Genomic DNA, 13,838 nt, shown 5'->3' on the forward strand with positions numbered 1-13,838 from the left:
AACAATAATAGCCACAACCAGATCTATCTGGTCATTGTAAAGTATTACCGATGGGATCTATTTCTAAGGAAATCAACCACTGGAATAAAAAAGCAGTCTCATGAACAAACACAAGTTCACTGTCATTCTGTTTATAGAACAAAAAATTAGAAACAACCTTAATTATCATTGTAGGCAATGTAAATTAAATATTGTTATGCTAATCTATGGGTGATTATTTTTTTTTTGTGAAACCAAACCTCTAACCTAGACAGTTTACACTTCCTGAGAACAATGATGGAAATGAGGTTAATTAGATGTGCTTCAATGTGTTTACAAAATTTATTGAAACTTCATGCTTGCATGGAAAAGATGGTTATGAGATGATTAACATGAGTGGGAGGGAGCTGGCTTTTGGCATTGATGGCTGATGAGCCTACCATCCTCATACTGTGACCTAAGTATAGCTTTAGTGAATAAACATGAAGGACAAAGGCAGACTCCAGTGCTTCAGGGCCTGCCTAGAATGTGCAAGGTCCTGGGTTTGATCACCATCACTGAAAAAAAAAAAAAAAAAAAGAATTAAAAAGTAAAGATTGAGATCATATTTTTCTGGCCTGGAGTCTACATTTAATTTATGGATGCCTTTCATAAATTTACAAAAGCAACATATACCTTAAAATGTAGCTGTCAATATGACAATCAAATAGTGACCCAGGAGATACATTGAATAAAAGACAGAAAGGTACTAAATCATGAAGCCAGTCAGAACAGAGAGAAATTAGCTGCATTCCAAGGGGTTTGTGAAGAATTCTGTCAATCTTGACAACAGTTGAAAGTAACTTGCACAAAGGTAAATCTTGAAGTGCACCCAAAATGTATTTCAGAAGATGTAACATTGTGTAACATATAAGTTGCACAATGAGTCCTTAGTTAGGCAGGAAAAGGGACCCACATCTCATCCCTCAGTTTAAAGCAGTGATCAGATCTGTAGCTGCAACTGTTGTGCAAAGAACAGGCACCACTGAAGGGAGCCTATTCGACTCTTTCGTTGGATAATCAGCTTTGCAGATCCATACACTTGTAGAAATATTGTGGTGTAGAGTGTAAGACATAGTGTAGACATGGCTTTGAGTCTGTGGTAGTCTGCTTATGTGGACTAGTTAAAAATCAAAATGATAATTGATCTTTTTCATAAGCATGCTTCACGTGCCCATGAGATGACCTGTTAGAGACTATCTGACATGTTGCTGTACTTAATTAACTGTTTTATATTTTTTAATTGGAAGTGCCTGATTGACACTTGTGATTTAAAGTTGACATGCAATAGGGAATGTAATTAATTAGGTTTATAGATGGCATTTGAATGCCTGCTAAGGTTATAAATTCAAATTGTTATATTTAATAAGCTAGAAAACTTACTAAAATTGCTTTAGTTTGTAAATTTTGATTGTAAATGTAATGTTTGTGAAATTACAAAATATTAGACTTACAAATATATAACTTAAAACAAGGGGATTTTTACATCTGTGTATGCATGTTTGCATATGTGTGAGAACATGTATGTACAAATGCCCTTGATTACATGTATGCATGTATGTGAAGACCAGAGGTGGAAGTCAGCATCTTCCTCTTATCACTGTCCATTTTATTTACTCTCAGGATTCCTCACTAAGCCTAGAACTGGCCAATTTAGCTAGTCTGTCTAGCCAGTGTGCCCTGGGAATACTGCCTTAGCTTCCCAAGCACCTGGATTATATACAGGTGTGTCACCACACAGCCCAGCCCTGGATGTAAATTTTTGAATGGCTTTTATCTTATCTAATACATTAAACATAATAGTTCATTGGTTAAAATTAATCAGAGGATAAGTAAAAGTGATTATGCTTATTTTTAATAAAACCATTTCATTCATAAATCAATTAGCAAAAATCATAATTTGAACTAAAAAAATTTAGGAAAAGTTCAGTCTTGATTAACTACAGTAAAAAGTTACATATTTAGACTGTTCTCAGGGTTCATTTTGCATATAAAGCCCTTGTTGGATATTAAAAGATTCATTGAAAAGTTATGCCCAATAGTTCCTGATTGGAAATGACACCATGACCAACATGTGCCACTCTGGAGAAGCCAGCAGATTTTGTTACCTTTTGCATTAAAGTAGGGGAATTTGTTGTATTTTAAATGACTATATAAGAAAAACATAAGAAGCAAAATATTACCAGTAATTTACCAACAGAACTTCTCCTACCACATTGGTGTTTCAGTTCTCAGTCTCTAGAAATAGCTATATGTATTTAGAGTGACATGAGTAAATTGACATCCTCCTGAACAGTTGCTAATGTGGTGCATTTAGAGTTTTTCCTCTCCCCCCCTTCCTTCCACCTTCTCTTCTTACCATGGCAGTGTGTGTTTGCATATTTTACATATCAAGAAAGGAGAGCTGTGCATGAGATGGAACTCATGCCTGATACTGCAAGGGTGGTCAAGAACCTGAAACTGAATAGCCTTCAGGCCTAGGGGAAAACAAAATACAATTGTTCTACTAAAAGAAAACAGCAATAAAATGATAGCAGAAGAAGGAGAAGAAAAAGAAGAAGAGGAATAGGAGGAGGAGGAAAAGGAAGAAAAATAGGAGGAGGAGGAGGAAGAGGAAGAAGATGGCAGTCTATGGTGTGACATTAGCGAGAACAGCAGAGAACAGCTACTCTCTGGCATCTGTATGTTTACATTTTCATGTGCTGCACACATGCCAAGCAGGGGCTTTCCCACCAGCTACATCCTTGGCCCTTTATGGAACATTTCTTAACTTGCCCACCAGAAACAAATTGTCATTGCGACTTACAACATATGACAAACGCTGACTACCAAAGAAAGCTAATTCTCCATTTCAGTGTTTACTACACAGCAGAGCCATGAACAAATTTATTAATATTCTCCACCCACAAACTTTATACCTTGCAAATAGAGAAGGCAGTTAGTACCCATCTCACTTGCTGGGACAATAAGTCTCGATAGCTAAGGCACACAGGGCCTATTTCAAGCACAACCTAATAATCCATGCTTTCAAGATTGGAAATGTTCCTAAATTTGAAACTTCTGGTACCAGCATGAAGCCATGAGTGCAAAATCCACAGCTGCTTTATGTGCAAGATGCAGGTGAATCACAGACACAGCAAAGATGTTGCATAGTTACATCCATGTGACAGGTATGGCTGTATTAGTAACAGAAGCAACATTTGTGTTCAGACTTGGGCTGATTCACCAGCTCAAAACATGCAGGCAAATATCTCAAAATCCAAAATAGCCAAGCACATTTTTGGTGCCAATCAATTTGAACAAGGAGCTCTCATTTGTTTGATGATTTTAATGCTGACAATCCTAGGGTGTCAGTACTGACCTCTGTTAAATCTCTCATCTGAGGCTCCTAGCATCTCATACCTCCACTGAGTGACATGGAGTTCTCTGTTCTCAGACTTGGCTTTCACACTGATGGGCAGTGGAGTTGGCAGGGCAGTTCAATAGCTGTACCCGGAAAGTTAGGAAAAATCACAGTAAGAAATTCAAGTTTCCTGGAGGTGGAGGTGGAGCATCAGAAGTTCAAAGGCAGCCTGGAGCACATAAAATGACTCTGTCTTGTGTAAAATCTGAACAAAGTGCTGCCACCAACAACTGAAGAAACTAACGGTCAACACAGAAGCAGAGGCAAGAAGCTCAAACCAAGTAGGCACATCAACTCATGTGAGAGCATTCATCTTGCTCACTCTCATGCATAGCCAGAGTAAAATGGTTTATAATAACAGAAATGGGCATTCTGAAAGTTCAGCCCACTGAAGGCCCCAGTAAGCCCAATTATAAGAAGGACACAGCTAGGGGGTGTCCCAGTTTTTAATTTTCAACAGTAAACTAGTGGGTAACTTGTGTGAACCAAGAATGCAGCTAGTCAAATTTTGTCAAATTGGAGAACTATAAGCCAGCTTTAGAATATAAATTAAGTGTTCCTAGTCACTCTATAAAAATATATAATCTTGAACTATGATGCCTAGTCTTTGAGGTTAGGAATATAAAAAACAAACAAACAAACAAACAAAAAAAAAACCTTTTCAGTGAATGCTTCTCAGAAAAGCATTTTGCTCTGCAAGGGACATCCTGTCGTCTTAAGAGAAAAATGAACCTCACCAAAGACCTCATAGAAATGACCAGAGAAGACAACACTCCCACGTAAATATTCTCCTACTAGTCATAGCCAGTAGCTTTGGTGAGCCTGTGTTGAGCTCGGCCTACACACACACACACACACACACACACACACACACACACACACACACACACACTCAAGACTCCCTGACAAGCTGCTGCTCTTACTTATCATTATGTTGATACCCAGTGTCAGAACGTTGTGGATTGTGCTGGAAACACCATGTAATTACATGGGCCTCTGTGCTCAAAAGTTACTTCACCTATTTCATCACTATACTTTTCTAACTGGGGAAAAGAAACCCAAGATAGAAGACATCAGTGGGAAATTGGCACCATGGATATTGGAGAACCAATGACACTATATTAAACTTCAAAATGAAAGAGGGGTCCTGAGGGCAAAATTCACTTGCTTCCACTTTCAAAGGTCAACAGACAACAGTCTGCAGCCTGCAGTGATTTTTTAAGTAGTCTGTAAATACGTCATGTGTTTAGGAGTGAATGCTGTAACCTAATCATTTTGCTGACTATAAATTCCCAGCCATCACAGTCCTCTCTGTCTTGCCCCTCAGCACCTACTCAGAGAGGAGGCAGCAGCAGGTTCACAGCTTAACTAGACCATCAAATGCTGCTGCTACTTTGTTGTATTTTTTAATCTTTGCAAACATCTTAGCACAAATTTTAATGCATGCAGATGAAAATTACTTGAAGGAAATATAGTTTTGAGTATGAATGTATTCCTTATTTTATTTGACACTCTAGCCTTCCTAGATCCAGTTCTTCCAGTCAGTGTTTTGTTGGTAGCAGGATCAACCACTGAAAGAAAAGAGACTGGGAGTGATATTAAAAATTTAAGCAATCTATTTTGGTTTCAAATAAAATAGTTGAAATTCTCTGGTATCTGCAGTTTGGGAACTTCTAAAATCAATTATCTTTCCCACATAGTCATAAAAAGACTTTTCATAAGAATTAAGGATTTTTTTAATTTTTAAAAATGATTTTTGAAAAGTCAGTCCTCTGATAGAGAAAGGGGTGCTTCTTAAAGAAGAAGAGGGGTGTGAATGCAGAAGGAGGGAGGTGGGTAAATGAGGGGGTCTGAAAAAGCCACAAGAAATCAATCCATAAGACTATAATATGCACAGTTCCATATACAAATATACATAGTACTTTTTGGTTGTTTGGTTGGTTTTGGTTTTTTGAGACAGGGCTTCTCTGTGTAGCCCTGGCTGTCCTGGAACTCACTCTGTAGACCAGGCTGGCCTCGAACTCAGAGACCCACCTGCCTCTGCCTTTCAAGTGCTGGGATTAAAGGAGTGTGCCACTACTGCCTGGCATACATATGTAGTTTTAATGAATTTTTTGCATCTGGGCTGAGGGTGCTCCCTCCAGGATCCCAATACACCAATACCAAACAAGAGAAGCCCTCCTTTGAGTTGTTGGCCAAGGTTAGCCAAAGACTCTCCAAACATGCCACCTGCTGCTGCTGCCCTTAGTTGTCCTTCAGAGGTGGAGGGCAAGTCCCCATTGCTGAAGACAACGTGCACTTCAGACACAGGGCCCAGAGACCCCTGAGTTGGAACTGACCTGAAAGGCTCTCCTGCAGGACTAGCTTTCATAAAGGTACCATGCACACTTCCAAAGGAAAGAGACAACCAATAATCCTACCCAGACATGACACCTATGAACCACATCAACAACCATCATGACACAGTGACACCATGGGTGCAGTAGGGGCAAACACACTTTGGGTGTAGCCAACTGCTCTCTACTTGGACTTAAGACCCATTCAGCAAGAAGGGAACCATGCCTGGTACTGGAAAACTAGCTAACTACTCAGTGCTAGTGGAGGAGCATCTACAACCTCTAATTTGCTAAACCAGCATAATCCCTCACAACAGTCTGTAAATATTTGTCTTTATATCCACAGATAAGTGTAGTCTTTACTCCTCATCAAGGAAACTTCTCTTTGCAACAGATGAAGACCACTATAGAAAACCACAACCAAGTCGGGCAATGATGGCACACGCCTTTAATCCCATCACTTGGGAGGCAGAGCCAGGTGGATCTCTATGACTTCGAGGCCAACCTGGGCTACCAAGTGAGTTCTAGGACAGGCTCCAAAGCTACACAGAGAAACCCTGTCTCAAAAAATAAAAACAAAAACAAAAAATAAAAAAATAAAAAGAAAAGAAAGAAAAACCACAACCAATCAACTGCAAAGTTGTGGGGTCCAGTCCCAATGGATACATCTACAAAACACTCCTACACCTAAGACTGAGGAAGAGGGGACAGGAAGATAAGTAAGAGCCAGAGAGACAGGGAATTTGCTGCAATATTGTATCTCCAAGTAATATCAGAAGCTACACCTATAAAATCTCACCAACATGACTGCCCAAATGCTGAACAAGGATGACATCAATGGACACACCAAAGTGGGCAGAGAAAAGTCCACAGAAAAACCCTGCATGAAAAACTATAGCCAAGTGAGGCAAGCTGGGAGTGGGGGAGGAGTCTTCCCCAGGGAAGAGCCTCCCAATTGGTTGTCCAGTGACAAATGGTCAGCCCTGAAAACATATATACAAGTAACATTGTATGGACTGTACAGGTTATATTTAAGAATATTTATGTGTGTGTATACACACACACACACACACACACATGTAAATATATATATATATATAAATTCATGCAATAACATTTAGTGAAAAAAGAGGCCATTAATTTGAAGGATAGTAGAAAAGAGTAAATAGGAGGGTTTGGAGGAAGAAAAGGGAAGGAAGAAATGTCATTATATGATAATCTCAAAAAATAATCCTGAGCCAGGTGATGGTGATGCACGCACTCGAGGAAGCAGAGCCAGGCAGATCTCTGTGAGTTTGAGGCCAGCCTGGGCTACCAAGTGAGTTCCAGGAGAGGTGCAAAGCTACACAGAGAAACCCTGTCTTGAAAAACCAAAAAAAAAAAAAAATTAATAATAATAATACTACTCCTGAAAATAAATTTAAAAATATATAAATTATTTCAGTGTCTAAGTTCTGAGCCATATAATATGAGTGACTTTTAGGCAAGGAATATTTAATAATATTTGTATTTTTAAATGTTGAATTATTATTAGTAGAAAAATGATTGTTTTTCCTTATTTGAAATCAATAACTGTTTTCTCAGATCAATAAAAAATGACCTTAGTTGTATTACAGTTAAAGATGTAGGATTCATGATCCTGTGGGTAGTTTGCCTTGGTCAGTTCTCATGTCATCATTCTTGGTAGAGAGGACTCAAGAAAATGAGGGACTCTAATCATCAAGCAGTCTTAATGGATTAATTAGTTGGATTAATGGGGTCATTGGATTAATGGTTTAGTTGACTTAATGATATATTCCAATAATAATGCATGGTTTTTTTTCAACACTTAAAAATGGTTTTCTTTTAGAATGTGAAGATTTCTGCCTACCACAGTTTCAATTACAAGAATTGGGTTTATTAGGCAAGGTTGAACATTTACCCCTGCAACAGAGAGATCCTTGTTAGGTCAAGGTCAACTGACCTCATTACTTGGTTAGAGACAAGACAGGAGACAAAGCCATTGGCTCAGTATATTAACAAGCTAATCACTCTCTGACAGAGAGGAGCCTGTTGGCAGCTTTGCCTGCAAGTGCATCCTAGCTTTAGCCCCTAAACCTGTCCTATTAGCTATTGGGAATGGAAACTTAAGGCTTGCTGGACACTGGCACAGTGCTGGAAACACACTCAAGCCTGTCTCCAGGCGCAAGGAATAGCACACTCTTGTATTTGTCTCACGAATCCATATTTACTAAAATTGTTGGCTTCCAAAAGGACAAGCCCCGGAAAGAATGTAGCTTCCATGAATGTACATGTTTCTTTTCCTCTGCACACAACAGCTTAACAGAGGGATGCAACAGAACAGAGACAATGTCAACAACCAGTATAGATGAGGCAAGGGAAGGCTGTAATCTACAGCCCAAAGCAAACCTTGACTGGCAAATCAGCTCCTGTTCTTATAAATAAGGAAGAAAAAAAATGTATTTAAAACCACATCACATAAAATTAACCATTTAAACAAGTTTAGGCTTATAGTTCAGTGGCATTGAGGATATTCACATACTGGTGGATTCAGTACAATTTTTAGAGCTTTGTCATCTTCCCAGACTGGAACTCTGCACCCATTAAACAACAAATTCCTGTTTCTCTCTCCTCTCAGCCCCTGCCAACCACCACTCTACTTCCCATCTGTGTAAATATCTCATACAAATGGAGTTGGACATCTGTCCTTTTGTATCTAGCTTGCTTAACTTAGAATAATGTTTTGAGATTGAACCATATTGTAGCATTTATAAATAAAGTTTTATTTGGGACAAAACAAGGCCTATTCATTCATATGACACCCCAGGACTGCTTTCTCATTTAAAACTGCAGAGATGTGTAATTGTGATCAAGGGTTTGTGGCCAGTGGAGCCTAAGATATATCTTCTCTGACCCTTTTGAAAGTCTAGAACTCTGGTTTAAATTAATATTTTAAAAGACTCTTTAAATTATTACTTGCCTGTGGCAATTTTGGCTTATTTCACAGCCTGAGAAATAGGATTAATGAACTGTTTATCATACTGCTGTCATTAATAAACAGCCTGAAATGCTAGGATTTAAGTTTTCTTTCCTCAGGCTTGGTTACGGTGAAAGGGCTCATTTTCACATTTTACTGGTACACATTTTACATAATGAGGATGTGTGAGATCTGATTAGTGAGTCTTGGTGCAAAAAGTTCCAAAGCATAAGAGACAGCTATAGATTCTAAAGTGTCTAATTTCCCCCTTGCTTTTATCCTCTTTATCACGCATTTGTGAGGAAGAGAACAATGCTCATGTGGTACAGAACCATAAAAGCAAATCTCATGTCTTTTTACTTAAACAAATAAAAGTTCATTAGTTCATTTTGTTGTGTTGAGACTGGATAGGACTCTCTTTATTAGTGCCACTAAATTATATGTTGACAAGTACAACTAGTCTGAGAACATGTTTCCCCCTCTGTTATCAAAGCAACCAGGAAGGAAATTTATGTAGTAGTTGTAAAATGTAGATGTCATGGTAGATAATGCTGGTTCCCATGAGGTTGAGTTTCAATGATTTTTTTCTGGTTAACAAAACGCAGTGTGCCTGGGTGAACAGTCCAGATAAGATAGTGCCTGTTTCATCACATCTGATGAAATGAGTATAGCCAAGGAACACTTTACGGAGACCAGCAAGGTAATAACAATCAAACAATTGTATCACGTTGGATTTGTGCCAAGTGCTGTTCTAGGATGTTGTATGCATCAGCCTACCTGATCCTTCTGGCAAATATATGGTCTAGGAAGTGTGTGATTATTTCTATTTTATAAAATGAATATTCCTATTTTCAGTTTCAGGTTACGGTACAGAGTGGTAGCTAAGCAACTTTGGTCTTCATTTGGCTTTGGCAGTCACTTTCTCAGTGTGTATGACAGATAACTCTCCCAACTACTGTGATAATTCAGGGGTACTCCCTTGTCCTCAGGCTCTGATTCCTACATCAGTCAGTTCCTCTAAGTTTGTTTCCATCTACCTTACATAATACCTTCATAATGGAGATGTGTTACAGAATATTTGTTTAACTATGCAAAGATGTGTTGCATTTGTTTAATTATGTAAAGATGCATTGCTGGTTTACCTTGCCTGCCTAAGACACCTGATTGGCCTACAAAAACCTGAACAGCCAATAGGGAGGGAGAAGGTATAGGCAGGACTTCTGAGCAGGGAGAATAATAGGAGGAGGAATTTAAGCTGGGGGAGGGGAAGACACCAGGGAGACTCCAGGGCCAGCCAGCCAGCACAGAGGAAGCAGGAAAGTAGAACATACAGAGTGAAAGGTAAAAAGCCCTGAGTCAAAACATAGATGGGAACAGGTTAAATTAAGTTAAAAGAGCTAGTGAAACAAGCCTAACCTACGGCCAAGATTTCATAATTAATAATAAGTCTCTGTGTCTTTATTTGGGAGCTGGTTGGCAGCCCAAAGAAAATTCCAGCTACGGAGATGGATTCCCTCTCCCACCTTAACTCCTCCCATTTCACCCCTCCTTACCTGTCTGAACACACATTTTAGTGTGGTCACATCAGACAACTTGCAGTTCTTGAAATGAGTTCTCCCCAATCTGATTTCAAATCCACCATAAGCAAATTACTCCTTTTTCACATTTTTAAAACTCTTGAAAACCATGCTAACATACAAATAGCATAACATTAATAACAGCATAGCCGCAAAGCACCCACCCACCCCTGTCTAGCTCTAGAATATTTTTTTTATCAAAATACCCATGGGGAAGCCCCCACACCCATTAAACACCTTTCATCCCTTCTCCCAGTCCCTTGCATCCAATATACTGTTTTCAGCTATGAATTTATAGCTATGGATATTCCATATATATGGTCTATAGCTAGCCAATGCTGCCAACATCCAAGATTATCAGCTTAGAGAGAAGAAAATTTTGTTGAGTCTCATGGTTTCAGAGACTTTGGCTCATGGTTGGTTGGCCTCCTTGCTTTTGAGCCTGTGATGAGACAATATTACTCAGGCAGGAATGTCTAGTGGTGGAAGCTGCTCATTTCAACACAGCCAGAAAGCAAAGAGAGAGGAAGAGGAAGGATCTGAGCCCAGTGTGCCTTCAAAGGCATGTCTCCAGTAACCTAACTATGAACTCCCTCAGAAGGTTCTACTGCCTCATAAATGACACCAGGTTGTTTTTTGTTTGTTTGTTTGGTTGGTTGGTTTGTTTTGTTTTTTTTTGTACAACTTATTGAAAGGCTACCCAATGATTTATTCAGTGGCTACACTATTCCACATCCCTACCATCACTGATGGTTACTGATGCAACCTTATCATCTCACACTTTAAAAATTGTTACCATCCTAGTAGTAGCTATTAAGTGATAAAGTACTTACTCAATCTTTGCACCCCAAGGCTATACTTGGGATAATGAACAAAAGGCCGTGCTTAGTTCACAAGGAAGAATAAGGAACCGGGAATCCCACATGCATCCCTGCATCTGCTGGTGGTGTGACTTCATCAAGTAATTTAACTTCCAGTGTGGCCAGATTCCTTGTTTGTAGCAGGATTTAACAGCACTTATACCATGGGGTTGTTTTGAAGAGGTATATAGGTTGGTATGTGTAAGGAATAGATTCTGAGGCTGGAGAGGAGCTCAGCTGGTGAAGTGTTTGCTGCACAAATATGAGGATTTGATTTGAGCTTATATAAAAATGCTGGGTATAGTGATATACACTTGTAATCTCAGCCCTGGAAGGCAGGATAGGAGGATCCTTAGGGCTTGCCGGCCAGCCAGTCTAGTTGGATTCATAAGTTACAGGGTCAATGAGAGATTTTTGTCTCAAACTTAAGGTAGAGAGCAATTGAAAAAGACACCTGATGTCAACTTTAGGCCTCCACATGCATGTTTACATATATGTACAGACACAGGAACACACACACACAATAGTTCCCAACCCAAGTGAGGCAATGTGTTAACTGTTTTTCCCTCTGTTTTCCACTTCCTGTGAAAACTTCTACTCCGTCTCCACATTTCACCTTTGGTCTTTTCCTTCTAAAGGAGTGCTCTGCTGTTCAAAGTTCCACCACCACCCCAAAGTTGTATTAGACACCACCCCAAGGTTGTGTTAGACATCCCTGTTATTTCCTGAGTTTAACCTTTCTGTGGCACTTAGCAGATTGCTGCTTGGTTTTTGTTTGTTTGTTTGTTTGTTTGTTTGTTTGTGAGTCTTACCTTTCTGGCCTAGTGTAGTGTCAGGTCCCCAATGTGCTTAATTACCATTATTTGAATTAGTAAATAGATGAGTTGTAACTAATGAGGGTGATGGTACATGGTAGGTTTGTTCATCCATAAGAAATGAATTGTGCTCACAGTATTACGTGAGGATGAAGTAGCCAAGAGTGGCTGACCACGTGATCCGTGTATGTGGAAAAAGAACAACATTCCTAATAAAGTGAACATATGATGTAGACTTTGTACATGAAGAAAATAAGCTCAGGAGATGAGAATTTTATAGGGACTCTTGATGTGGTCGCTCCTGCCTGTAAACCTAGCATTTGGGAAGCTGAAGCAAGAGGATCCTGAATTCGAAGTCAGTCTGGGTTACATAGTGAAGCCTTGTCTCCAAAACCAACCAAACCAAGGCAAAGGGGCCTCTGATATATTAAATAGCTAAACCTTGTGAGAATAGGAGAGTTACCTTGTCCTGCCCCTTTCTGTCTGTCCACCTGCTTTCTGGCTACCATGAGGGAACATCTGGGCCTCATCCCCCTTGCCATGCTGTTGTCTTGTTTCAGGCCTGAAACATCAAATAATGGCTGAAACCTGGATCTAAAGTAAACCTTTGTTCCCCTTCAATAGTTTCTCTCAGCTCTTGTCACAACAATGCAAACTCTAGCAACACACATAAAATTAAGGAAAGAGGAAGGAAAGAATGGCAAGGGAGAGACTGTCAGTTCTCACCTGCTCAAGGCCTTGTGTGGGAGTGAGCTGATCTGGATAAGACAGAAGGCTCACCTGACAGGTATCTCCCAAAAGACAGCCAGAAAGCCAGTGCAATAACTAATGATCAGAGGTTATCCAGGAACGGCTCTGGACAAGGTCTGGGAACATAAAAATAATAACATGCGGGTTTTTAATTGAACAGCTTGGGAACTTCTCCAGAGGTGGGAGTATTTCTCTCTCCAAATCCCACACAGTGATGAGGGAGAGCTTCTGCCAACATTGAGATTTAGCCTGGTCCCCCAAGAAAGGCATTACTCCATCTTAAGGCACTGGTTTCCTCTCAAAGGCCCCCTTTCCAATGCTGTCACAGTGGTAATCCAATCTAAACATGAAATCGGGAGCAGGTAACTGTACTCAAACCAAAGCAGTTTCCACTACTACAAAGCTTGTTACTGGATCTGAACGTGCTGTTTGGCGTCTTCCTGGGAAACAATGAGGAAATTCTCTGTCATCTTTCTTGTTCTTTCTTCAGTGAGTATAAGTGAGGTTTTCAAGACTATTTATTGTGGATAGTATCCAATAGTGGCTCTGAGACAGGCCAGATTTTCTCATTTTTTTTTTTTTTGTTGCAGTGATGATTGAACCATTTCAGCCAGATAAATAGTTGCAAATATCATCCATCCTACCTTCCAAGGACATTAGTCACCTCTTTATTGTTCCAACAAAAGTCACCTAAAACTTCCCTTTAAGTTTCTCTTGGGCATAGATTAAATAAAAAGGAAATGACAAAAAAATTGACTAAGAATAGCAAACCACACTTTTCTTTCATGTTCAAAGGTACCCCCTGCTATAATAAATCCATGTAATGCTAGTAAAACATGTCAGTCTACTGGTGAAAAGGATGCAGACCAAATACACACCCTTCATTTGATACAGTGTTTCATGCAGCCCAAGTTGGCTTCAAACTTGCTGTGTAGCCAAGGATGACCTTGAAGTTAAGATCATTCTGCCTTAATCTCCTGAGTGTTAGGATCACATCCGGGCATGTGCACTAAGTCCAGGTATGAAGTGATAGGGATGGAAGCCACAGCTTCGAACACGCTACACTAACACAACCAATTTAAGTTATATCCACAGCCCGACT

This window comes from Onychomys torridus, chromosome 14 (assembly GCF_903995425.1).
Source record: "Onychomys torridus chromosome 14, mOncTor1.1, whole genome shotgun sequence".
NCBI classification, from domain to species: Eukaryota; Metazoa; Chordata; class Mammalia; order Rodentia; family Cricetidae; genus Onychomys; species Onychomys torridus.